This window comes from Mustela putorius, unplaced genomic scaffold (genome assembly GCF_011764305.1).
Source record: "Mustela putorius furo isolate JIRA1106 unplaced genomic scaffold, ASM1176430v1.1 tig00003853_pilon_pilon_pilon, whole genome shotgun sequence".
Lineage (NCBI taxonomy): Eukaryota > Metazoa > Chordata > Mammalia > Carnivora > Mustelidae > Mustela > Mustela putorius.
Genome location: NW_025422005.1, coordinates 75,715,696 through 75,742,398, shown reverse-complemented (window position 1 = coordinate 75,742,398; position 26,703 = coordinate 75,715,696). Strand labels below are relative to the sequence as shown.

General features: G+C 43.6%; 1 protein-coding gene across 6 annotated transcripts in view; it reads right to left on the bottom strand.

Annotated features, from left to right (window-relative positions):
- LRRC8D (leucine rich repeat containing 8 VRAC subunit D) overlaps window positions 1–26,703 on the bottom strand; it is a 117,380-nt gene that overhangs the window by 83,141 nt on the left and 7,536 nt on the right. For 3 of the 6 annotated variants that reach the window (XM_004752627.3, XM_004752626.3, XM_004752628.3), the window contains exon 2: window positions 12,796–12,946. The exons of 1 other annotated variant lie outside the window; for it this stretch is intronic. The gene's annotated coding sequence lies outside the window, so the exon portion shown is untranslated. Of the gene's footprint in view, window positions 1–12,795; window positions 12,947–13,258; window positions 13,349–26,703 lie in introns of those variants that run through there. 2 more of the 6 variants (XM_004752629.3, XM_013056183.2) reach the window with 2 other exon arrangements.

Below are 26,703 nucleotides of genomic sequence, written 5' to 3'. Positions count from 1 at the left end.
CAAGAACAATGGTAATTTTCTCTAAAACCTAATATGAGGTCATTCCGACCTCATGTTACCTACAAGCTTTTCACCTACTACCCCAGATACCAGCTCCAACAGTCTCACCTTGCCCGAGATGACAGCAGGTTTCATACCAGCAAACCAAACAATTATTACAAGTTTTACAGAGAAAGCTATACTTTAAACTACTTTTCAAGTGTTCTTACTCCTCTGCTCATTATTTTTTGAAAGACAGTGAAGAGCCATAAGGACATTCCATGCAGAGGAAAACTTATACAGAAAGAGAGGGGTCTGGTTAACTCTATATTAGGTGAAAACCCTTTTTATGTCAAACCACATAGTGGATGGATCCACTGTGTAGGCAGAGAGGGATAGGACAAGAGCCGACAACCTTCCCAATGCAAGGTGAGAAGCGGCCAACCCCTCTTCCTTTTTCCTCCCAGTGCAGTGATGGGGTTGTGGGGACAGTGTGGTTAGCTCAAGCTGGAGGACAAGACAGGGTGTAAATTGTAGAACCATAGGAGATTTTCAGCTTGTTTTGCTGTGATCTGTGATCTGCCTTCTCCTTTCTCTTCAAAATGAAAAGAGCCTTGTTGTTTCTGATTATAAAAGCAATATCTGCTTGTCATTAAAAGAATCAGATAATACAGAAAACTAGAGAAATGAAAATAAAGATTATCTATAATCTTCCCACCTGGAGATGAACTACTCTTAATGTCTTAATACATATCCTTCCAAGTTTTTTTCTCTGTGTATGCACACAAACATGTTTTTGCTTTTTTATTTAAAAAAAAAATCAATTATAAACTCTAAGTAACCACTAAAAAATTTTATAAAAAGTATAACCTATATGCTTAAAAAACAGACAATGTTCACTTAAAAACTGCAGAAGGAGGGGTGCCTGGGTGGCTCAGTCAGTTGAGAGACTGACTGAATCTTGATTTCAGCTCATGTCATGAACTCAGGGTCCTGAGGTTGAGCCCTGCATCAGGCTCCACACTCAGCGGGCAGTCTGAGGCTTCTCTCCCTCCTCCTCGCTTCTGTCCCTTCCTGCCCTTGTGTGTAAGCACACACATGTGCTCTCTTTTTCCCAAAAAGCAAGAAATCTTTAAAACACACACACACACACACACACACACACACACACGGAAGAAAAGAAAGGGAAAAAAGAAACAGCAAGCGCAACAAATAAAAAACAGTTATAAACATGGTGGATATTAAACAGACTATATCAGTAATCACTTTAGATGTGACTCGTGTAAATACACCAATTAAAAGACAGCTTATCAGATTGGAATTAAAAAAAAAATAGATCCAAATATACATCATGGTCTATTATGAGAGACCCACTGTAAACATAACTTAGGTTAAAAATAAAGTTAGAAAGAAACTGAGAATAAAGCTGTATGGTGTTCTGAGATCTGTTCTTCTACCTTTTCTTGAAAGGTAAGTACAGGAGGAAAAAACAACAACAACTTGTCTATTGAGAAACTCTGTATCATTCTCAATGTATATATAATTTCCCCAGTACATACAAATAATGTCCAATATTTCAAAATGTTGACTTATTTATACTATTTGAGAAATGAAGAATTGCACATTGTTTGAACTTCCAAATTAATGACAGCTGAATACTTAAGGCACATATCTCTCCCTAATCTTGCTTATATCTCACAAACAAAAATCTGACCATAACATAATCGATTTCCTTTAAGATGAGCTCTCACTCCTTGTTTCTGGAAGTAGAGAAATATTAATAATATTAATAATATAATATAATATTAATATAATAATATTAATAATATAATAATAATAATACCTGAGAATATGTGTATGTGAGCATATTATATATAATTACTGTAGCAGATTCCTTTTCCCATGTAATTCAATGACCAATACGAGATGCTAAAACCTTCTTAGTAGCAAAGCTATGAAATAATGCACTGATCTAGCATGTTTAAGTCTAGATGCTGTATGTTTACAGAAATTCAGTTGGTCTTTCTCTAATCTTCCTGAATTGAATACCTCAGAAAAGACATTTTCATCGCTGCATGTCTAGCATGCCCATACTGATCAAATACATCTCGGAAGTAGAGTCTCTTAGACGGATTAGCCAGGGGTTAGGCTATGACAAGTTCACATGTGCCAAAGGAATGTTTCTGAATTTCACGTACATATCCTGGCTCGTGTTAAAAGTGAAAAAGAGAAGCCTTCGATTTGATTTTCTGAGGTTGGAAAAAAAAAAATGACTGCAACTTTCCCATTGTGTGGTGATGCTGGAATCTTTGATCTCTACTACTCTAAGTTCACAGTCAGGCTACTTAGTTTATTTTGAGAAAGCAAATCCTTCCTGTTGTTTCTCAGGAAATGGAAGAACACATTTATAGACTATGTTTTCACTTCACGTTTAAATAGTTTTAATTTTTTAAGCTATGTTTCACTTTGAAGAACATTTAATTATATGGAGAAATTTAGACTTTCAGAAAGAAACTAGAGCAGTGGGGTGAAGAGAATAGTATTCTCAGACTTAAGCTAAAAGGGTGAATTTAAAAAAAAAAAAAAAACTGTCTCACGAAAACTGTTACACCCTGTTTCTTCCTGTGAAGAATTTTCCAAGCATTAAGTTGTGTAATAGTTTAATGAGGAAAAAAGGAAATGCCCAAGTTTCTCTCAAATATTTAATGGCGCAGAAAAAGATTAGAGACTTAATTTTTAAGAAGAGTGTCTCCCTACCTGTTTAGGCTTGTTAAATTGTTGCAATAATCTCTGGAGCCACTCACCTGATCTGGATTCATTTTTTCATGCTAGCCACACCTCTAGGGTTTTCAGATGTCATCCCTGTTCTTAACAGGAGGCAGAGACAGTTTAAATGGCTTTGAAAAGAAAACCTTCCAGAGGAAGAACACACCCAACTGAGCCTTAAGTGTTAAAATGCTTCAAACTGTTTCCGGTTTTTCCACCAGCAAAGCAATCAAGGTGTAGGCAAGGAGATGGAAAGGAGAAAAGAAAGCCTTTTGAGGTTAAGATGCCAGAAATCATGCTTCACCTTCCTCAGCTGCTGAATTCTCTCTCGAATGCTACGATTTGGATGAGGAGGGAGAAATAAATCCAGCAAAATTAAAACGCGCTCACACAAGGGAAAGCAGCAGCCCAGACAAGGAATGCAAACAGCACCACCATCTTGATGGAATGACTTGTGATGTCTGGGGAGCTGCCACACAAACCCCAGCAAGGCCACCCTGCCAAGCCCTTGCCCAACTCCGGTCACAGCCCGGTGCTACTTCCCTTTCCCGACGGGCTACCCGGTGCAGCCCGGCAGCGGACCCAGCGTGCTCATCTGACAGCTGGCCTGGCCTCGTGCGGTCAGCTCCCCGACAGCACTGCGGAGAGCTGCTGTCTGAGCAACTCATGAATGATAAATGACAGGGATCTAGCTACTCTCCCTCTTCTGGCCACGAAGTTTTGTCTACTAATGGACAAATCTCAAAGACATTCTGGGGCTTACAGGGGACTCAGGAGGACACTAACTGTGACTTCCTCCCTGGAAGATGAGGGCAGTGAGGCTCCCTGAGATTGGCTGACTTCCCCAAGGCCATCCCCTGCAAAGGGAGAACTCAGACAAGAACTCAAGTTCCCTAACACTCAGTCTCTTCACTCCTGTGTTCCTTTTCCTCCCTTTCCTGAACCCTTAAGCATCCTTAAGTCACCATCGAAACCTAACATCACAGGCAAGGCCTTTGTGTTTTATTTTAGAAGACCAGTTATGGTATTCATTATACTCTATCAAGCAGAAAAAAAACCCACCATAAGCACCTAATGCCGGATGACAAAGCCCCAACTGGACTCTCAATGATCACACATCCTAACTCCATCAGTGAGCTCCTTTCTCCAAGCTTACTATTAGTAACTTTAAACTGCCTTCTCAAGGCCCCTTCTCTCCCAGCAGATTTCATCGGCTCCAACTTTACTGAGAGAACCCAAACCTTCAGGAACGAACTTTCTCAACTTCCGTCTCTACCCGCACACTCATTTTGAGGCACACGTACTTCCCTTCCTCTCCTGCTCCAAAGGAATGAATGTCCCTGTTCCCTCTCAAGACCTCTCCTTTGACCATGCTTGCACTCCGGATCTTGACTAGGCCTGTTTCTTCTGGAGCCTTCCTCCATCAGTTATTCTCTCTTCTACCTTTAGTCACTCTCTCGCCACTCTTCTCAAACAAAATACAAGCTTTAGACACGACTGCACACAAAAAAAGACTCCTTCATGGACAAATGTGTACTCCCCACTGGTGCTTTCCTTCTCAATGCCTACTCTCTCCTCACCCATGACAATGCAGGCTTAGACTTGAGAACTCTTCCCATTACTAAATACTACCTGAATACCTCATTGTCAAACCCAGGCTCCCACTTTCAATTTTTGCTATATCTGACCCTCCTGTGGCCTCTGACAGACCTGAGAGCTTTTCCCTTTCTGCCACCTGGGTACTTCGGCAAGGTGCTTACCCGGGCTTTGGAGAGCTTATCTGTAAAAGCCAACAACAACGATAATTTCAGGGGTTACTGCTGAAAGGACTTCATAACAACATATAGAAACAAAACAAAAATGCTGGTGCTCGATATTCCCTTCAGTTTTATTTGTCTCTTTTCTTGATCTTCTTTCTTTCTCCTCTTCTTTTGCCGGCTTGGTCTTTGGTCATTGTAGCTGCGTTGCAATCATCATCAGTTCCAGACACTCCCCAAAACACATGTCCAGCCCTTGAGAGGCAGGGCCTCTCAAGATCAACTTAGTGTCCCAGGGGCACCCCCCAAGTTAAATTCAAGCCGAACGCATTACTCTCTCTCCAAAACTGCTCCTCTCATATTTTCCCTTCTGACTAATGACACCTTCAGACAGCGAGTCTTCCCAGCCAGAAACATCAAGAGTCATCTTTCTTCTTCCTCCCCTCCCATTTTCCACTCAATCAGTAACCAATTCTCTCTCCTCAACGAGTCTCCAATCTACTCTCTCCTTTCCTTTCCCACCATCGTCCCCATACTCCAGTCCTCACTTTCTACCTGGGTTGTTCAATAGCCCCCGGACTTCTCCCTGCTTCGTCTTCATATACCTTAAGACTGCAATTTAATTTCTTTAAATTTATTTCATCTCTGGTGATTTCATAAAGCTGTCAGGGAAAAGCCCACACTTCTAGAAAGAGCCGGTGTGGCTGTGGACGTGGTTAGATCAAGAATCTAGACCAAGATGTCCACGTAACCCCTTCTCCCCTCTGCACCACGACCTCTCTGAGCCAGTCCCTCACACTCTGTTCCTCACACACTGAGCTCTTCCCAGCTCTGAACCTGGGCTATTTCTTCAGGTTTTTTTGTTTGTTTTTTTGTTTTTGTTATTTTTTTTTCCTCCTGCTCAGCCTAGTAAATAATCCTATCCCTCTGAGAATCAGCACCAAAATCACCTCCTTCAGGAATTCTTCCCTCATGAACAAGAAAGAACAAATCACTGCCTCCTTTGTGCCCCCACTCCCTGTTATTATTTACCACAACGTGCTGTGTAAAGCACCTCACATTCTAAGTTCCAGTTAATGATTTATGTGTCTATCTTCTGGGGTCAGGCACTGTGTCACATTCATATTGTGTCTTTGGAACTTAGTGCAATGACTGGTACACAGCAGGTAGGAGGGAGAGAGATCAGGGAACTCGGATTTAGTAGTTTAGAGCTCAGCAAATGTCTGTCGAATGGATGCAGTAGCTTTGCTGTCAATTATATTAGAATAATTGAGTAAGAGAGGCGGCTGATAAAACAGGTGGATCTGACAGCTGGTGAGGTGAGCATAAAGGAACCTGAATGAGAAATGGAAAATGTCAGCACTGATAAAGACCTCTCCTGAGTAGGTAAGTTCAATCAGGTCAGTAGCTGGGGTTGTTATAACCAAACCTAGACGAATGCCTAATAAGGCCTGTTTAAAGCACACTGCAAGAACAACTACAACAGCCCAAGGACATGGTCTTATCTGTCTAAGTAGGTTTTGGACTCCAGAACATTCTACATTATAATTTTACTGGACTTTATGCAAGCTTACTAAATTTCAGTAGTTAGACTTCAACCTTCCCCTATATCCATAAAGCACCGAAAGGACTCCAGATGAAGAAAAATAAAATATAGCCCGTCACCCTTATAATGCTAGAAGTGATGGCCAAGGGGAATATCTTTGGTCCAGCCAACCATGTCATGCAATATCTATTTTGAGACCACAATTTGCCCCCCAATTTGAAATAAATTTCAAATTTATTTACAATAATAAGCCACGTTATGTACTACATGGTTCCATGCCATTTTATCAATTAAGGAAAAAAGACACTATATTCTACATAGGCATGCATATGCCCGTTTACCAAATCAAGTGACCCAGCATTCAGGTGGACATATATTAGACTCTGCAGGAGGAAAGAGACCAAGTGAACTGAGAAAAGAGGGGTGAAAAGTAACCTTGGAAAAAACCATGCCAAAACTGGCAATGTTTTCCCAATAATAAAGAGACATCTATAATTAACAGGCTTTCAAGAGTATTGAACCATGTATTACAGCATCACACCTCATAAAACATTCATTCAAAAGCCATACTAGGAACGTACATCTGAGCTCTATAAGCACATGCAAAGCACTGAAGAAAGAGAAGCCTTTGAAGTGAGAGATTCCCTGCCCTACATAAGTGACCAAGCGAGGAAGGGAGCCATATTGCTAACAGTGAATGAATAAATAAAACTGAGAAGGAAATGTAACATAAGGGATGTTGAAAGTAAAATACATTATTAAATAAATACAGAATATTCCCAGTGAAATAAATACATTTCTAGAATATGTATGCAGTGTTAGGGGTGCCTGGAGGCTCAGTTGGTTAACTGACTGCCTTTGGCTCAGGTCATGGTTCTGGAGTCCCATATCAGGATCCCTGCTTGGCAGGAAGCCTGCTTCTCCCTCTGGCGTCTCTCCTCTCATGCGCGCTCTCTCTCTCTTTCTCTCTCAAATAAATAAAATCTTAAAAAAAGAAAAGAAAATGTACACAGGGTTAAAGAGTTAACAGACATGCAGAGAACAGCAAGAAATCTACCTAAAATTATCTATTTTAGAACTTTTAAATTTATATCAATCTTGGTAATAAGATCAAGTTAATAAAGTGAGGAAAGACTAAACTGTAAGCCTAGAATAGAGAAGGACTCCTGCACAGACCACAATAATATTAAAAACTGGGGGGTTCACCTACATTAAAATCAAGGATTTTTGTTTTTGTTAATGAAAGTCAACATAGACAGTCATCAGGCAAGTGACACACGGGGAGAAAGTATTCGCAATACCCAAAAGGATTCATTTCTAGAATATACAGGAACTCCACAAGAATGCTTTCAAGGAACTTCTTCCCAGAAAAGGGCAAGAGACCCGATTCACAGTAAAGGGAAATTAAATTAAGTGAATGAAGGATGCCCAACCTCACCTGTCATCATAAAAAGGTAAAATTATACTATGAAGTACAAATAACATCCATCAGACTGACCCAAATCAGGAAATTTCTTAAGAAAGAAGAAATGATCATGCAGTACTGGTGGGGATAAAAACCCGACAACAACCCGCAGTGTTGTTTTTCCTAGTAAAATCAGTCCGTTTCTAGCCTAAGATCCAGCAATGTTGCTGGTGGACAATACTGCCTCAAGAAACTGTCACTCACCAATTCAACAGATCTAGGCTCCTTAGGGGAAAAAATGAATACATACTGCATGAAAGCCAAAAATATTTATGAAACTTTTTTTATAAAACTTATGAAAATGCTGACTCTTCCAAGTCCCTATTTCCTAACATATTCTCTGTGGTTGTAATTAACTCTTGCTGAAAAGAAGAGGCGAAAGGTAGGAGTAAACAAAGTGTGATCATTTATTTTCGCTGGTGAGGTTAAGGACCGACAAAGAAGCAGACGTAAAGGTGGGACTGTTTCAGCATGGGGACTCAGAAACCCAAATCCCAGTCCGGGCTTTCCCTTATTGACATGAATTGGATAAGCTGCCATCTCTGCCTGCCTCAGTTTCTTCACCTACAAAACAGGGGTATTACCCACTGTGCACAAAGCCAGGAGGATTCGAGACAATCCACGTAAAAGTGTCTGACACACATGAGGTGTTCAATAAATCAGAACTGTTTTTTTTTCTTGTTGTTTTTTTTTAAACCAGAAAAAAGAATATCCTGCACTAACCCTAAGAGGTTCTGGCACTCAGCCTAACCTATCCTAAACAGAATACCAAAGCTACCGCAACAGGTGTGGAAACCAAAGAGACTGATTCAATGGAAACTCATAGGTCTGTTTTTTCCCCACTACAGATTAGGGATAAATAGTATCTCTTTCCACATACTTCTCAAAATCTATAAAGGTTAAGGTTGGGAGGAGGCTTCTTCTAGCTTCTGGGAAGTGAATATAAGGCTGCTGCTGGCGGTACTTAAGACTGCAGAGATTGTACAAGGGGGTCATTGTCCTGACTCAACAAAGGTAAGGAAGGGGTATTCACAGAAGTAATGTAGGGAAAATGCTCTTAGGAGAATTCCAGTTATCCCTGACTTAGTAATCCTAAGACTTCAAAGCCGACCATGGGAAACCACCTCAAAACAAAATCAGATCCAAAGTTAGGACTTTACACATCCTCTATTCAATGGACACCAAAGAGGAAAATTTCCACCTAGGAGTCTGGCGACTAACGTACTGTACATTTCAATTACCACCTCAGCATTTCCCCCCTGGAGCAGTGGTTTTACTTTGGCCCTGATTTCCCACCCTATGGACTTCAAGGTGCTGTCAGTGGTCAGTACACCAAACCAATCCCACTTACATATGTACTACTTCTTTATAAAAACAGGAAGATGCTGTGGTCATTATTTACAATATACATAGTCAGTTGAGTGATATTAACTAGTATCTGTGTCAATAAATATTAGCAATCATCAGAAATAAGAAAACTCTAAGGAAGTCAAAATCTTTGAAATCTTTAAGTATCAATAAAAGCTTCTGGACTTTTTTAAGGGTTGCAAACCACTATTTTAAAGGTCACAAATGCCAATAGAAGACAATTTTCATTTTATAATAGACATGAAAAACATGAGAGGGTTTTGAAAAAATGAAAATCCTAACACATTTATCTCCACCCCCAGTCCTCTCTTGGTCATAAACTTTTCCTTGGCATTTAAGATCAAAGCTTGTTATGCTTTCTTTCCTAGTCACAAGCCACTGCAACTGTCCCAAACAGAAATGGCAGGGTACTGTGTACTAAGAAAATATAAGCATTTCATTCCTCACTTATAAAAGAAAAACCATTCACTTTATCTCTTTCCTACCCCACTTCTCCTCTTCTCCTGACACTCTGACACAATTCTAAGGAGGAGAAGTTATAGATCTCTATAGATATTCCAATTGTTGAAGAGAAAATAAATCTTTTATGCAATATTTCCCAGTGAAAATATACTCCCCATTTTAAATTATAGTCTTCTCAGTGCAACATAAAATATTAAGTAAGGAGAGCCTTAACTTTAAGCATTCCAAAGATAACAAAAATTAACTTCTTTCCGTCTGAGCAGGACTACAAAAACACTTAATATATAAAGTATACATGGGTCTGCCTATGTCTTTCCACAACGTGACATTTCCTTCCTTCCTTCTTTCCTTCCTTCCTTCCCTCCCTTCCTTTTTAACAAAAGTCTATGCCCCACACGAGGCTGTAACTCACAACCCCAATATCATGTTGTACCCACGAAGCCAGTCAGGTGCCTTGTAATATGACCTTGTTGGTGGGTATCCTGAACTGGGGAGTGGAAGGGTTGGAGGGCTATGGTGGTGGTATGGTATGAAGGGTAGTGGGCTACAGAGAGAGCCACACACATCATTTTTTAATTTATTATTTCCTTTCTGAGACATAAAGTGTTCTAGTGGTAAACCAGAAGAACTGCTTTTTTATTCTAAAAAGATATAATATGCTAATCTGACCCTTCAGATAGATACTGGCCACTAAGACCTGACCTATGATATCTGTAAAATAAAATATGCCATTAGAATGTTGGCAGCAGAGCCTGCCTCTCTGCCTGCTTGTCATCTCTCTCTGTCAAATAAATAAATAAAATCTTTAAAAAAAAAAAAAAAGAATGTTGGCAGCAGAAAACAAATCACATTGATGCAGACACAGCTAAATCCAGTCACTAATTAGAGAGTGTAAATTTCAGATGAGGGGAAAAAAACACCCCAAGAAACCCCTGACCTCTGGGTGGAGAGTGAGAAAAGATCTGAAGATGTAGCTAAGGCTAGTCTCCAGTCAGTGTTTACCAGCTCTCTTGGAATGGCGAAAGACCCCTGAATCAGCATTGCCATCTCTTCCTGAGGTGGCAACTTTCCAGATTACAGACAGGCCAGGACTATAAATCAAAAGACTTAGTGAAATCCTAGCATCTTCATTTACTAATATGACCACTGACAAGTCACATTTTATCAGCCTCAGTTTCCACTCTCCATAAAATGGAGTAAATGAGTCCTGTTTCACCATACTATTAAAGGGAGTAACAAATTATAAACTAGTTCTAGAAAATGTGCTCTGTAAACAGAAAATGAGGATCTTAAGATCCGCTATCATTATTCCTGGGTTGTTATTAAATTATTATTAAATTCTGCTAGGGTAGGAGTAAATCCTGTTTCTAAATAGGGTTCAAGTTTAGAGAATCACAAAGGCTGTTCTATTTTATCTTGAGGCAGAGTGACTGATGCTGAACAAAGTCCCCAAACAAATTAATGAACCAGAGGGCCAGGAGTATACTTGGGTATAAAAGTGCTATGGTTGTACAGGTCATTCAAGAGTCTCTCTCCCTGACTTCTTTTCACTTTTAATCTTGTCATGTATTTGGCAAGAGAAGAGACATAAACACAGACATATCACACGGAAATTCAAATTTAAGAAGTCCACGTCCAACTATCTAGAGAAAAGATGAAATTAATTGCTCAGTTCTTATAATGTACTTGGCTGTTTACTGCTAACACAATTATGCCAATTATTGATATTATCACAATGGTTAGAGCAGCTGCATTTTAAAAGAGATTAAAGTTCTGAAGGACTACTGGAATAATGGGATCACAGAATTCACATCACTGCTGAGAGGGGGAGAATAAAGGGAGCGAGAGGGCAGCACCAATTCACTAAGCTACCTGACTGCAAAAGATTTTCCTTTCAAAGCAAAATTAATTACACAGGATATCTATTTTATTACCAAAAGTACAAATTAGAATGGCACAGCCAGCCTATGACATCATGAATTTAAATCTACAACTAACCCTGCTTCCTGAGGAGACCCAGGCGCCCCATAAGGTGAAGGAGCTACGGGCACGTGGTAGTGGGGTTGTGCATATTCCCTCCAGGCTGCAGAAAAAGATCCTTCCTGGCAGAATCTCACTTTCCTCCCCTTGGTCAGTTGTTCACATCCCTTCCTCCGAAACTGAAGAGTAAGAGGATGCTACTGGCGTTCCCGTTGTTCAAACATTGCATTTGGGGCCAAATGTCTTCTCAACCATCCAACCTCCCTTAGTGACCGTCCACCAGGCTGAAGTTTCGCCGGGTGGATAAATATAGGTGGAGAAACAAGGCCAGGCTTTCACTGGGGGAAAAGTCAATCTGACTTGGACTGCAGAGAGAAAAGCTGGCAAGGAAATGAAGAAGCACAAAGTCTGTGCGTAACACAGACCTCTCTCCTCTCGCGGTTTGCTCTCCACCTATGAACGTCGGAGAAGGAGCAAGATACGAACAGATGTGAAACTATCATCTCCTTGGTGAATTCGAGAAAAATCATTCTCAAGTTTACTCGGATGGAAAATGGAATATAACCAATAAAGATGTCTGGCTCATACCTTTAAGAGGACCTTCTGTCTGAGCAAGGGAGCCAGGCTAAGAAACCACAACTGCAGTTAACAAGCCAGACACCAGACTAAACACCTTGAAACTAGCTGTCCCTCATTCTCCTCGCTACTTTCCAGTGCCCGCCGGCATCACTAATGCCCTCAGTTCCTGAAAGCAGGGCTCCCCACTCTCCACCACTCCAAACCAACCAACCAACCAACCAACCAACAAAAAACCCCCAAATAAAAACAAACAAACAGACAAACAAAAAAACAAAAAAAGTGGTGCTGGGCTGAAGAGGTGGGATTGGGCCGAAGAAGTGGGATTTCGGAGCCTGGGCACCAAGACTCTCCCTCCATGTTCCACCTCACACTTCGCGGGCCGCTCACCCTCTCTCCCCGCCTAGATCCCCACTTCTCACACACACTGCTCTTCCTAACACCCAAGCCTCCCACGGCCTTCCCGTGGAGAACCCCAGGTCAGCGAGGAAGCAACAAAGCGCCCAGCTTCGGGCAGCCGCAGGAGGAGGAGGAGGAGGCGGAGCGGAGGCGGCGGAGAGGGCGGAGAGGGCAGCTGGGGACTCCGGGAAGCCTCCTGGGCACCGGCAGCCCCGGCTGGAACGCGCCCGCCTCAGCTGAGATGAGTGAGCTCGGGCAGGTCCCGCTCGCAGCTGCCCGAAGCCGGCCGGCCCTCCCGAGGGGTCCCACACCCCCGAGCGGTACGGCCACCGGCCGCAGAGACCCCTGGGGGCGAAGGCGGGGAGGGGGGCGATCAGGCACACGCGCCAAGTGCGGCTGCGGCGCGGAGCTGGAGAACTGGCTCGGCGGCACCCAGGGGCGGCGGCCAGTGACAGCCCAGCGCCCGGCCCGCGGGCTCCTGACCTGACCGCACGCACCTGGACCAGGCGGCCACCCTGCTCCCTCAGGGCGCTCTCCGGGGACTCGGCTTCGGCGGGGGGGCGCTCCGCAGGCTGGAACCGGCGGCGACGGAGACTTCACTCCTCCATCCTGGGACCCGGCGGCACGTTACAGACAGCCGTGCACTTCCTGTTTGAAAACACAGGGGAGAGAAAGAGCGAGAGATCCGAGTGTTGGCGGAGTGGAGGGAGGGGCGCAGACCCGCGGGAAGGAGCACCGAGGGGGCTGCGGGTTGCATAACTACCGCCGCCCCCGCCCGCCTCGCCATGGTCGTTCCGGGCGCTGTCCCCCGCCCCGGCCGGGCGATCCGCCGCACCGGCTCCCCGGCGAGGTGGCTCCCTGCGCGGGCCGGGCCTCCCCCTGCCGGAGGCCTCGCAGCCAGCGCGCTCGCAGCCCTTCCGTTTCCAACCCCTGGCCCGGTTCTCCCCTCCCCACATGTACCCAGTCAATGGACTGCATGCTTCCTCCGAAGCGCAGAGCGCAGCGCCGCGTGTAGTGCGCCTCCGTTTTCCTCCTTTCCTCTCTTCCCCGCCCCCGCCCCTGGAACAAAATCGCCTTGGGGAAGGTGTAAAGACAGGACCGAGCCTTTCCAGGGGAGTGGAGGCTGGATTTATGCAAAAATTTTAAGTGAATAGCCACGTCCCAGTACATCCACTCCAACTCAGCAACTCAAAGAGCCTCAGGATGGGAAATTACTTGTCTTGCGCCTGGCTGACTCAAAAGAAAGCGTGCTCACAGCTGCCACAAACTGGGCGGTGTGTGTGTGTGGGGGGGGGGGTTCCAGGACAACCTCATCTTCACAGTCCTCTAACATTCCATATAGCGATTCCACACAGCAGATAATGGTATAGTGTATTCTTTCAGAAAACAAGGAAGTATTTCTTGGGCTTATGAAATCACAGAGCAGTTCCAAATTTCTGAGTTTGGGTTCACTGCGTTACCCTCTGACTTAGGTGAACTTCAGGATAGTGTTTTAAAAAAACAGTAAACAGAGGGTTTAAGAATCTGCTATATGCAGAGGGTGCCAGCTCTGGGAGTTCGTTCCTATGCTCAGTGCTGGGTTTCTGGGCTTCCAAGTGTGGATGGCTTCATCGGTACCCTGCCTGCCCTTGCACTCCTATCTCTAGGATCACAAGGCATTTACAGGACTGCCTTGGTGCTCACTTCGGCAGCACATATACAGGACTGCCTTGGATAAATAGCTCCTTTTATCATCCAGCTGTTGGCTTAAATAAAAGTTATTCATGTTTCAAAACTCAGGATGGACCGCAGGATAATTATTCTACCTAAAAAGCCAAATTTTGACTAAAGTAGAAATTGATGGATGACAAGCTCCTATTCAGTGCTACACAGCATCTCATTCTCATCTGCTCTTAGTTTTAACATTTCCCAACAGATCTACAAATGTCCTATTCTCATATTCCCTACTGAGGAAACAGGGTCAGAGAAGTTAAGTAACTGTCCTGATGTCTCGGCTAGAAAGTGGTCAAATGAAGAGCTGAATAACAGGTCTTTCCTAAGTATAAAATCTGGGCCATTTCCTCTACACTCTGCTAATTCTCAAAACAATAGTGAATCCTAGGAGAAAAATCCAGCCCAGCGACCATCTGTGATCCATGTCTTCATCTCCGAATGATCCTGCAACTTACAAGCTGTAACCCCATTGAACTAGCCAGGATCCTTACCCACCTCAGTAATATGTACCTTGATTACCCAAGCAGAGGACACTGTGCTCTTTCTTACTATCTACTACTGGCTCTTTCAGCCTTTTCGGAATTACTCAGTGGCAAAAGTTCAAAAGGTTCTAGGATAGCTTCTCTTATGCCAAGGTACAAAGTCTGAGCAAGTTCAGAACCTAATCGGCTGACTAATATTTGTTCCCTGAATTCTTTTTCTCTAACTGGGATTTTTTTAAGAGGGCCAACAAAACAACACAACACACACGGCCCCAACTTTTAGTGAAACTGCTGAAATTCTCATCTATTTTCTTCTGCTTCAGCACTCAGCTCACACTCACCTGTCCGTAGCATGCTATCAGCCTCCTGACAAGTCAAGAAACAAAGCACATATAAAAAGGTGATTAAGAACCTTGGCAATGCTGAGACCTTAGACCCTTGTGGAGACTGAGGGAGGAAGTGAGTGCTCTTATCCTGTTTCCAAATGACCTGCAGATCATTTGCCCTTGCCCACCCCTTCACTAAGGAGCACATTCTGGAGTTGTAGACTGTAGAGACCAACAGCTCCACGTGTAGCTTGGGGGTGGGGGGAAGGAGCAAAGATTCAGTCCCAACCATCAGGCATGCCCAGTCTAATGACGGTTTAGTCCTGAGGGGTCTCAGCATCCTTTTAGGGTCCAGCTCTTCCTTGGCTGCCCCCTTTTACCTTCTCACAGTTCCTTGCTTTTCTGGACTTGTCAACTCTCTACCTCTTTTCAGACTTAAAACTTTTTCCCAAAGCACTGCCATTTTTTTCCCCCCACAAAGTACATGGTGGGAGGGAAGCATGTAGCTCAAAACTTCCCTTACTTCTCTCTCATCTAAAAAAGGCTTGTCAATAATTACCATGTTTTTGAGGATACAATTCTATTTTAAAATACACTTTGGTATCCCTGCCTTCATTTTTGTTACTCATTATGTCTCCAAGAGCCTAGAAGGAAAACCTCTGAAGGAAAAGGAAATTCTTAAGAAAAGCCAAAGGAAACATGCTGAAATTAACCTGCATGGATCCCAAAGTGTACAGTTTGGATAATACATACAACACTCCTGCAACCGCATCAGTCCCAGACCTGGTTCCTAACAGCCACAAGGTCTAAGTATCATATCATATTTTTACATTATTAAGCTATTCTCCTGCACCTTCTGTGTTTCATAGAGAAGTGTTTCTACCTTACATCTGTTGAGAAAAAAAAAAAAAAGAAAGAAAATTTTTAAAAATTAAAAAAAAATTAAATTACCACCTCATAAGAAGAGAAAAAAATACACTCTCCAGTAGGTACAAACCATGCCACAAGAAATAAAATTGATTTTGGAAGAGTATTAGAAGTTCATTTTGAAAATCTTCTCTCCCTAAGTACGACAGTCCATGGATGATGATGGCAACATCATGAAAGCTATTTTGGAGGATCCAAATTAAGTGACAAGAGATAAATTCTGTGAGGACTAACAGGTGTGCAGGAGGAAATGACAAACTCTTATCTTAAATGATGTTGCTTATCTTTCTTCATCTCAAAAAGAAAAAGACCTTACCTTGGTGGTTAAAAATGTTTGCCACAGATTTCATTGTATGAGGATTCTTGGTCATAATTACAGCTGGATTTTGCAAACAAGGAAAAGGAAACAGACAAGCTGTCTGGTTAGCTAAGAGAGTGCCTCTCTGTACTAGCAACTTCCACACCAGTGTCCCTGTATGTCTGCACTTCCAGGGTGGCAATGCTACAGGCTTTTCTGTGAATGAGGTCTCTGGCACCCACACTCACCTCCCAGCCTCTGCGAAACCTGGGTCATGGCATTCAAGGAAGATGTCCTGAGAGCCAACTGGCTGGCTTGATTGGCATTTACCCACAGAGGGTTATTAGCCATTTTCAAGGAGCCAGAGTGTCATTTCCCATGACAAAAATGCAGTAGAGGGGAACTTGCCCTGCAAATGGGACGAGACTGGGTGGCTCAGTGGGTTAAAGCCTCTGCCTTCAGCTCAGGTCATGGTCTCAGGGTCCTGGGAGTGAGCCCCACACTGGGCTCTCTGCTCAGCAGGGAGCCTGCTTCCCTTCTCTCTCTGCCTGCCTCTTTGCCTACTTTTGATCTGTCAAATAAATATATAAAATCTTTAAAAACAAACAAACAAAAAACTTGCCCTGCAAGACAGTTTAGGGTCCCTTCTAGGAACAGAGTTTCCGAAAGCACTGCTTAGAGCACCCCACAGCATGACTTAGAAGACCCCCTACAAAGCTGAAAGATAGGGCCGGGGTGATTACAGGCCTGGGCTGGTACACCTTGCAACTCAATGCTTCGGTTTCCCCAGCTTCCAATCACATATACAGATTCACCTACACTGTGCAGAATTAGTAACTTTACATGGGACCCTCACGTGCCCTGCCTTCCACCCCTGAATTTTCAGAACTGCTTTTTCAGGGAAGAATCATTATCACTGTGTGAGAAGAACCAGTGGAGTTCACAGATGTTAAGTCGTTTTCTCAAAGCAGCAGCAGGTAACGGAGCTAAAACTCACCCTGGGTCTGTTCTTCCTCCTTTTAATTGAAGAGTGGGTCCATTTTGGCTGTGGATTTATTACTCTGTGCTTACACAACTTTTACTCAGAAGAATCTTACTTTTCAAACACAACTTGTAGTGTTCCCTCAGCTGCATCACGTTACTTTATCACTTTTCTAAATGTCTGTAAAGTGTAAATTACAAACATGTATTTTGCAACAGGCCAACTGATTTTAAACCCCAGCAATGGAACGCCATACAAATTAGGTTAAATACGCTCTGGGCTTGCAGCTGAGTATTATTTCATAAAATAATAAATAAGATCCACTAGTCAAACTGTGACAATGAAATTTCATTATATTTTTTCCAAGTTTCCCTTCTCATACTTCAGTTGGTATGCAAATATGTAAGTAAAGTGGGCCACGGTGGCTGATGGGCAGCAATTTTAAAGAGCATAAATATGAAAGGATGGCAAAAAACCACAAAAGTTTGACTAAATGCAAATACCTGTTCACAAGTTAAGAGTATTCAAAATGTTCCTGGCACACACTTAACAATGGACAGCCTTGGGTTATTTATCGACTGTTGATCATGATGAGCACTGAGTAGACTAAATACTGTCCTGTAAGACATTTTTCTTTGGAAAGCATGTTTTGTCTATTTATCTTCTGTAGTGAGTATTTCTGCTTCCTTATTAAAAAAAGTACTTAGGGGCACCTGGCTGGCTCAGTCAGGAGAGCATGTCACTCTTTCTTTCTTTCTTTCTTTTTTTAAGATTTTATTTATTCATTTGACAGACAGAGATCACAAGTAGGCAGAGAGTGGCAGGCAGAGAGAGAGGAGGAAGCAGGCTCCCCACTGAGCAGACAAGCAGAGAGCCAGAGAGCCAGACGCAGGGCTCAGGGCTCGATCCCAGGACCCTGGGATCATGACCCGAGCTCAAGGCAAAGGCTTTAACCTACTGAGCCACCCAGGCACCCAGAGCAAGTCACTCTTGATCTTGGGGTTGCAATCTGAACTCGACGCTGGATATAGAAATTACTTAAAAATAAAATCTTTCAAAAAATTTAATTCTCGGGGCGCCGGGGTGGCTCAGTGGGTTAAAGCCTCTGCCTTTGGCTTAGGTTATGATCCCAGGGTCTGGGGATTGAGCCCCGCATCGGGCTCTCTGCTCTGTGGGGAGCCTGCTTCCTCCTCTCTCTCTGCCTGCTTCTCTGCCTACTTGTAATCTCTGTCAAATAAATAAATAAAATATTTTTTAATTAATTCTCTTTAGGCACCCATTTAAAAAATAATATATTGAAAACCCAACAACTTAAAAGAATTGGCCCCAACAAGTCAAATAAATATAATGTTCACTACCAAGAAAATAATGTTTTTAAAAAGAATTTTAAAAATATATAAACATCTGTACACATCTGATGGTAGCAAAATATATGAGGTGATAAGGAATGAGTCACACTCATCACTGTCTATTGAATATATGAATTCTCAATGATCTATTATAATGGAGTCTTAAAGAAAAAAGGCAATTCGTGAATAAGTTAAGGTGACAAAATTGGATAGTTGATTTTCATTTCCTTTCCTTTGCCTGTAATGGAATGGGCATGGCCAATTGCATAAAAGAGTAACAAAATGCCTAGAAAATCCGGAAACATTACTATAAACTTTTGAAAGATTATTCATCAATGTTTAAACTAAAGCAAATTCTAACCACTTTACATGTCTTGACTCAATTATTCCCGACAACAACCCTATGGGGTAGAAATTAGCATTACCTCTGTATCACAGATCAGGATACAGATGCAAAGATACTAATTTGTCCAAAGTAACACTGTTAGCAAATACCAGAACCTGGGCAGCCTAGCTGGCCATAGTCTACTTCTAACCAACACATTTTACTACCAATAAGGCACAATTGGATTGGGCTTGCTTTTTCCAGCATGAAAGTTCATGGCGGAATATTCCCATGGGTATGGCAGATGAAAGCCTCAGAGTTTTTCCTCTTTGCAGCAAAAATGCTTTTCAGGGGTAAGAGACCCTTAAACATGCAACATGCAACCCTGCTGCATGTTGCTGAAAAAAAGGAATACTGAAAAGAATGGAAAAGCCAGGAAGAAGAGCTGCTTCCCTGCCTTGAGTGGAATCCTGGATTGCAAGGCTCCAGGACTGCCTGGCTACGGCACAAATGAGTTAGCAAGGGAAAGGAATGCAATGAACCCCATGTACTTTGATCTTCCTGAAGCATTTGATACAGTGTCCCATGAAATCAGGATCACTAAATCAACTGAAACTTATGTGGCAACAAGAACCACACAGGCATTAAACAGGCTAGAAAGAAAAACACTGGCTACATGTACTAGTATGATGAAGAAAAGAACGACAAGGAACAGTGTTCAAAAGTAATTCGGAAATCACTCATTCTGTTATAATCAAATGTGCACATAACATTAATTTTGGAGGTGTAAAAGGCCAAATGAGGACAAGCCGACCGAATCCGTTAAATTAACAGAGGCAAAGAAAAGCAAAATCAGTTTCATTTTTGTGCTCCTTTTAATTTTCAGGGAGGGGCTAGGATGTCCAATGGGTACTAACCACCTCTAGACCTAAGATGCCAAGGCTGGGCTAAGTAAAGTAAGCAGTGGCAAACTGGGTACGTTTAAAATTTGGGGACTGTAGGTCTGAATTTCAAAAAGCATGATCCTCCTATTCCACACACCACCAGTGAAGTTCCATGAGAAATAATATTCCTTTCAACAGGAAGATTTTGTTAGCAAAATCCAAAGAAACGAAGGGGCTCGAAGGCTGAATTTGGAGGTCAGATGAAAAAGTCAGTGGTGTATGTATAATCTGGCCCCACTACAAATATGCCACACAAGCAGAAGGTCATGAGAATGGTTTGCAAAGACACGGCAGGATAAAGAACAGCAGAGAAGGAAGAGAGACGAGAGCTAAAACTTGGACTAACATTATTTTTCTAAGCATAAATTATAATATTTAATTTCTTTAATGTTGAGAAATTGCTTCTCCCTTGGTAGAGCTCTTTGCCTTCCCAGCAGAAATTATACTTTAAACGTCAGTAATTGATTTAGAACTCAAGAAATGGGAGTAAGAGAGGTCTGTAACACTTGGGGAAAAAATGGCTTAAGTTCAGGAAATGTACAAGTGAGCAGCATTTCATTCAACTCCTAAGAGACTGGACAGAACTGGGAGCCCTCTAGTCACCCTGCCCCAGGCAGTGAACTCTAGAACTCATGCTCTGAGAGATCATCGATCAACCATCACCAAGGAATTCCTACATATTCCATTTCCTTCTAAATAAAGGGGAAAAGGCAAATGTAACACAAAGACATAAAGAGTAGAGCCACACTACGTTCTTCATATGTACAGGTAAATGTATGTGAAAATGACCAAGTTGTGAAAATTATCTTACCCAAGCATTGATTAGTGGCCCCCTCCCACGGCTTAAAAATTATTCAAACAATAACAAACCCACAATCAGGCTCCATCCCCCATGTCCCAATGCCCACAGGACCTAGTGCTTGATCTGGCTGCACTCAGACACACCTGCAGGGCCTTATAAACACGGCCACTCAGCCCAGGCCCCACACCATCAGAATCACTGCTGGGAGTCGATTTGTGAAACTGTCCCTCTGAACTCCCAGGGAACCCTAAGGTGCAGCCACGCTGGGGAAATCTCTGCTGCATTCTACTCCTTCCTTCATGCCACGACCAGAGTTGCTGAAGTCAGAGTCTGAAGCAAGCAATGTCTCTTCTCATGAACCTTTAGTGGAATAATCTTCCAAGGCAATGGAATGAAGTCCAAATTCCTTAGCAGGACACTCCATGCCCTCTGAAATCTGTCCCAAACTGCTTTTCTGCTATCCTTTCTCCCCACATCTCTCCTTCTGGCAGAGCACCAACCCCCAAACATATTACATGCTGCTTTTGCATCTCCATACTTCACCGCCCCAGTGTCCCCTCAATCTGCCACCCTTTCTCTACCAGTCAGCATCTTTCACACCATTTAAGGCCCTGCTCAAGTTAATTTTCTGAAGTAGTTTTGTGTGTGTCAAATCTTCTCTGATCTTTTTTTTTTTTTTTTAAAGATTTACTTATTTGAGAAAGAGTGAGAGAGGGAGGGAGAGAAAGCCTAAGCAGGGTAAGGAACAGAGGGAGAAGCAGACTCCCTACCAAACAGGGAGCCCAATGGTGGGGGTAGGGGGGGACTTCCATCCCAGGACCCTGGGATCATGACCTGAGCTGAAGGCAGATGCTTAACCGACTGAGCCACCCAAGTGCCCCTTCTCTGATCGTTCCAATTAAAAATCAGTCTCTCCTTCCTCTGAGCAAACATCCAAAAAAATATAGCTCACGTAGGAGCTATCACATATACAGTGGATGCTGTGAGGAACTGTACTGCACTGTCCGCACGCCAGTGTCCCCGCTGAGAGCAGGGGCATCCATAACTCATGTTTTATACTGAGTGGACAGATCCAGGTTCCAAGTGTAGTTCTTTTCGGTACAACCAGCACTGCAATCCTTAGTGTAAGGGCCTTTTATTTAGTAGGTTATTTAAACACACTGTGCCTCAATTTTGTAATCTTTGAAATGTAACAATGATAAATGATATCCACCTTCATGACTGAAGTGAAGACAAGGCATGAAAAATGTCGGGCTCGATATGGACCACCTAAAAATTCACTGAGAGGACAGCTTTTCATTACCGTTTCTTATTCATTTTTGTTTCCTAAGCTACAGGAATGAACTGCAGGACACAATGCTCAAAAAGCATTTGCTTTCAAATAAGCAGTGATTTCTTAATGCCCTTTCTCCTTACCCAGTTTTGTTCTGTCGTGAAGGGTATTTCATAATATTTCTATTGACAAGTCATCTCTTACTCTTCCTTTCCTCCTTCAAAAACGATTGTACAAAATTCTAACGAACAAGCCATGTCAGTGTCCCTCCTACTCCAGCCTGACTTTCTGCTTTGAACTACAGTGACTGCCTGCAGCCACAGTGTCGCTGCCCAGAGAATCGCCTGCTTCACCCTGACAACAAACAGCACTTTGTAGGCAAACTGGAGGCGAGCCCAAAGTAGGAGGGGGAAAAGCCAAGGGAAAGGAGTTTAGGCCAGAAACAGAGTTGACACCCACACGATCGTCCGCACTGTAACACAGGTAGAAGCGAACAGGAAAGACCTTCAAATCAACACAAGCCTTCCCTAGTACTTCCAAGCATCCCCCTTACCACTCACCCATGGATGAAGATTATGGCCACAGCTCACACACGCCACGCCGGTCCCCTCACTGCCTGACACACGCGGCTACTGTTGTGGACAAATGACTGTCCTGTCCAACGGCACCTGCTTTTCCTCAAACCAGGCACACTGCTGTTACTATCCCCGCCATCATTCCCCCTGGAGATGAAACCCAACATGAACTAAATCCAAGGCCACACCATCAGGAGAAGCCAGGGCCAACACCAGCTCTCAAGTCCTCAAGCTCCAGATGCACGGACCTCCCACGGCCTTACAACCAGTGTGGAGCGTGATTTTCAAAATGTTCTCAGAAGCACTCCAAATCCACTAGTTGTAAAGGTAAAGGTAAAACCATTTTTGTGCTCTTAAAAACAGTTCTGGTGCCAGGAGTGAGGGCTGTCAGCAGCAGTGAGGCCCGGATGGCGGCCCTGAGGAGGATCTGTGGGGTGTGCTGGCAGGCCGGTCCAGGACGAGCTGCGGCTTTCTGTTCCTAGATGGAAGCGGCCTCCTGACAACTGTGTTCATTTGGTTTGGGGAGGAGCAACTGGGGAAGGGGCAACATTGTCATTCTTTCTTCAAAGCCAATCTTGATCCTAACTTTAAAGCAAAGGTAATGTGGGAAGCAAAGGAGTTTCTAAAGCAAATCTGCGATCCTTCCTGTGACAGAGTGTGAGAGGCAAGAATGTGGTCCTCACGAGCACAGATCCTGAAGCCACCGAGGGCTTGGGTTCCCATCACTGCTGGGCCACTGCTGGTGTATGACCCTGAGTCCCTCAGCTACTCAAGGTCATGGGGAAGTGCAGCCAGACTGCAGAACTCAGCTTCAGTGCCCTAGGCTACACGGGGGGGGGGGGGGGGGGGGGTGTCAGGAGCAAATGAGTTACTCCATGCAAAGTGCTCCAAGCAGTGCCTGCAGGCGTGAGTACTACCTAAGTGTGTCCTATTATTTCCAGAATGGCAGTCCTCTCTAAGATTGGGTTCTGCAAGTGTATTTTACAAGAAAGTTCAAGAAGACTTCTCATATAAATTTGTTTATCTATAATGCCCCAAACCAGCACAAAGATTATTTACAGGTTTCACTTCCTGATAGGATCTTCCAGGATTTCCATCTGTGAACTAGAGTCCCTGGAAGACCAAACGTGGAATTTGAAGAATTCTTCTTCTTCCCAGCCATAGTACAAGGAAATCTGCACCCATTCTCTCAATACTGCAAACTGGCTTCCATAATGAAAAACAAAAACAAAAACCAAAGACCTTCATTGCCTTAAACTAACTAATGTGGGGGGGGCACACATTTTTAAAAATGCATTTTTTATTCTGAAAATGCATTTTTTATTCCAAAGTTACACCAGCTGAGAGGGCCACGGTTCAGCTCACGAAGGGAGGGCAGTCCTACGGACTGGAATAAAACCTGCTGAGGAATCAAAAGATTTCCTTCCCAGAAAATGCTGAAATTCCAGGAACAATGTGCTACACTTGGGATGATTAAGAGAACAATGCTATTAAAAATCCTGTCTCAGGCTAGGTCTAGCCTCAGCTTATACTAAGAGGGTCTGCTCAAGTAACCCCTCCTCTCTGAGCAGGCGTTTGTACAAAACACTCACGGAAACGAGGAAGGCTCTTCCCCAGAAGAGCAGATACAGCTGAAGGCGGCTGCACTAGTGGCACACAGCAGGGGTCTGAGGTCGTGCCCTGCACAGGGGCACCCCGCCAGGGAGCAGGGGCAGAAACCCAGCCTCCACGGCTCCCCAAAAGCGCGCCGACCGGGCAGACGCAGTCGTGCGGCCTCTGACTTCACACAAAGGGACCGTGGGGGCCGCTCCTAGTCGTGCGGCGCACAGCAGCCCTCCACAAGCAAAATAAGCTGGTGTCCAGAGCCCCATGGGAGCTGGGGGCTGCCGGGCAGACCCCTCGGACGTGGCTGCAAATGCGGTTTGCAGCGAACCCAGCCAACTTTCTGCAGGGCAGACATTTGCCAGCTCTCCTGGCTTCCTTTTGGTTATCAGCCACTCTGTAGTCTCTTCTTTCCTGCCTCTGTATGCTCCTTTGGGAGGGGAACCCTTTCCCTTCCTTTCCACTCCAATTCTCCTTTTGCAGGAGCCACAACACAAATTAACGCGCTCCCAGGAGGAACGGCAACATAATGGCTCTCTGCCCACCCACATGGATTCTATCCTACTTCTAAATATTTATCGGGTCACAATTCTCCCTTTCTCCTGTAAGGACTCTACTTGTCTCACCCTCTGCTTCCTATTACCCCAGATCGAGTTTGAGATACAAAGAAATGCTCCTCTTCCCTATCTTCGGAGGGTAGATGATCTTTCTTTACCTCCAACTGGCGCTTACCTCTCGTTTTCTACTCCTGGTCCACCTGCCCCCTCTGCCTACCCAGGCCTCCATGCCTCATTCCCAAACTATGAGTTTGTCACTGAATCTACTACTCCTCAAGCAAGATAAGGCTTCAAATGCATTCATTCCAGAAATATAGCGTAACAAATTTAAAGGGCATTAATTGTCACCATTACAAGTATGGGGCTTTGGGGGATTTTTGTTATTGCTGTTGTTGTTTTTCTGCTTTGTGTGTGTATGGGGGAGGGGGTGCAGAGAACAATGAAATCAAGTTCTGATCTGTTTCCATTTAAACTGATTGTCCAAGGGTACTGCACTTTTACTCACATCCCAGGCTTCTGTTTACTTGGCCACTAAGCGCTCTCTATCTCTAAGGACCTAAAGCTTACAGGCTTTAGGTATCCAGCCCACAAAGCCATTTTGTTTGGTCTGTAGGAAGTTCTCATTTAAAATGTTGAGTTAGCCAATCTTTTAAAATCAGGAGATTTTAAAGTAATAATCCAGCTTTCTGGTTTACAGTGAAAAATCAGAAGATCTGGCAAGACCTGCCCACATTCCCATATGGCAACAATTGGCTGCTGAACAGATCAGCTAAACAGAGCCCCTTTAGACAGACCTGCACTTTTTAGTTCAGCCCATGTCTACCCCACTCCCTCCTGATCACCCTACCCGGGAGGCTGAGGACCAGCTGCCACAGATCGTCCTCTGTGAGGCCCACTTGAGGTGGTGCCTGGCGTTTGTTTTGAGACCCTAGGGCAGAGCTGGCCTCCCAACACTAAGGCTCCTTCTGGTTGGTGCAGAAACTACAGATAGGATTACAAAGTTTCGGCTACGAACAGCATTTGCCATGCAGAAATAACGTATAAGAGAAAGAGCTAAGAGAGAAGAAAATGTACCATAATAGAAAGACATCTGAAAAGAACTAGGTTAAAGAGAGAGAAAAGCATCCCTCCCTCTCTGGGCGTGTGTGCGTGGGACTGGGGTGCATTTGTGCAAGCTGTATTAACACCGCAGACCATCTTCTGACTTGTACTTCATTATTGGCTAAAATGTTAGTGTGAAAAATAAAACCGCTGAAGTAGAAAGTCTAACAGAATGAATTCACTCCCTTGAAATGATAATACTTGAGCAGAATAAATCTATGAATGGAGGATAAATATGTGATCTAGGTATATGGATAGTGACGAATTCATTGTTTATTTACAGGACACAGATAGGATTCTTTATTGTTTCCCTGCATATGTTTGCTATGGCATGAGTTTCTCAAGCACTTGGAGGCAACCCCTTATAAACACCAGCTATGTCTGTATATATTTACGCACAGCAGTTGCTGTAAGGTCACATCTCCCGAGGAGGAGTAAGTTCCTACGACATATACCACTACAAGTGGCATTCCATAGCCAACACTGGTGACAAGAGAACAGACTAGAAAAGTCACCAGAACAAGTGATTTTAAAATACCCTCTCTGTTCCAGGATCAACTTACCCTCAAGTGGTTTTACGCTGGCTTGTATTTTTGAAAACGCTGTGCACTGGTGAGAACACTGGCCCGGAAGCCTGGAGACCCCAGTGCCACTACGCACTCCTCTTCACCGCCTGAGGTGCCAGGTTCAGATCTCATCCCTGAATGAGGAGCACGACCCAGACAGGTTGGAAGGTCCCTCTATACCTCAAAATCCCATTCTCTCTCTCTCTGTTTTTTTCTGCCAAGAATATGAATAGGTATCATGAAATGAACAGAGAGAAATCAAAGAGACATGAGAACAGCAGATAAGAGAACGGGCTTTGAAACGACAAAAGTAGCTTCAAATTCCACCTCCACCATCTGTTTTTGTTCATTCATTTGTTTTTTGCAAACCACATAACCTCGCAAGCCTCAGTTACCTCATCTGTAAGGCGGGAGTAGTCCACTTTCCACTCAGGATTGCTCTGAGAATTGAATAAGAATGCATGTAAATTCCAAGGCAAAGGTTTGGACAAGCAAGAAATACCTAATAAACAGTTATTAGTATTAATTTGGGGTATTCCAAAAATTGTCCAATTGCTTCTTGACCAGCTTAAAAAAAAAACCT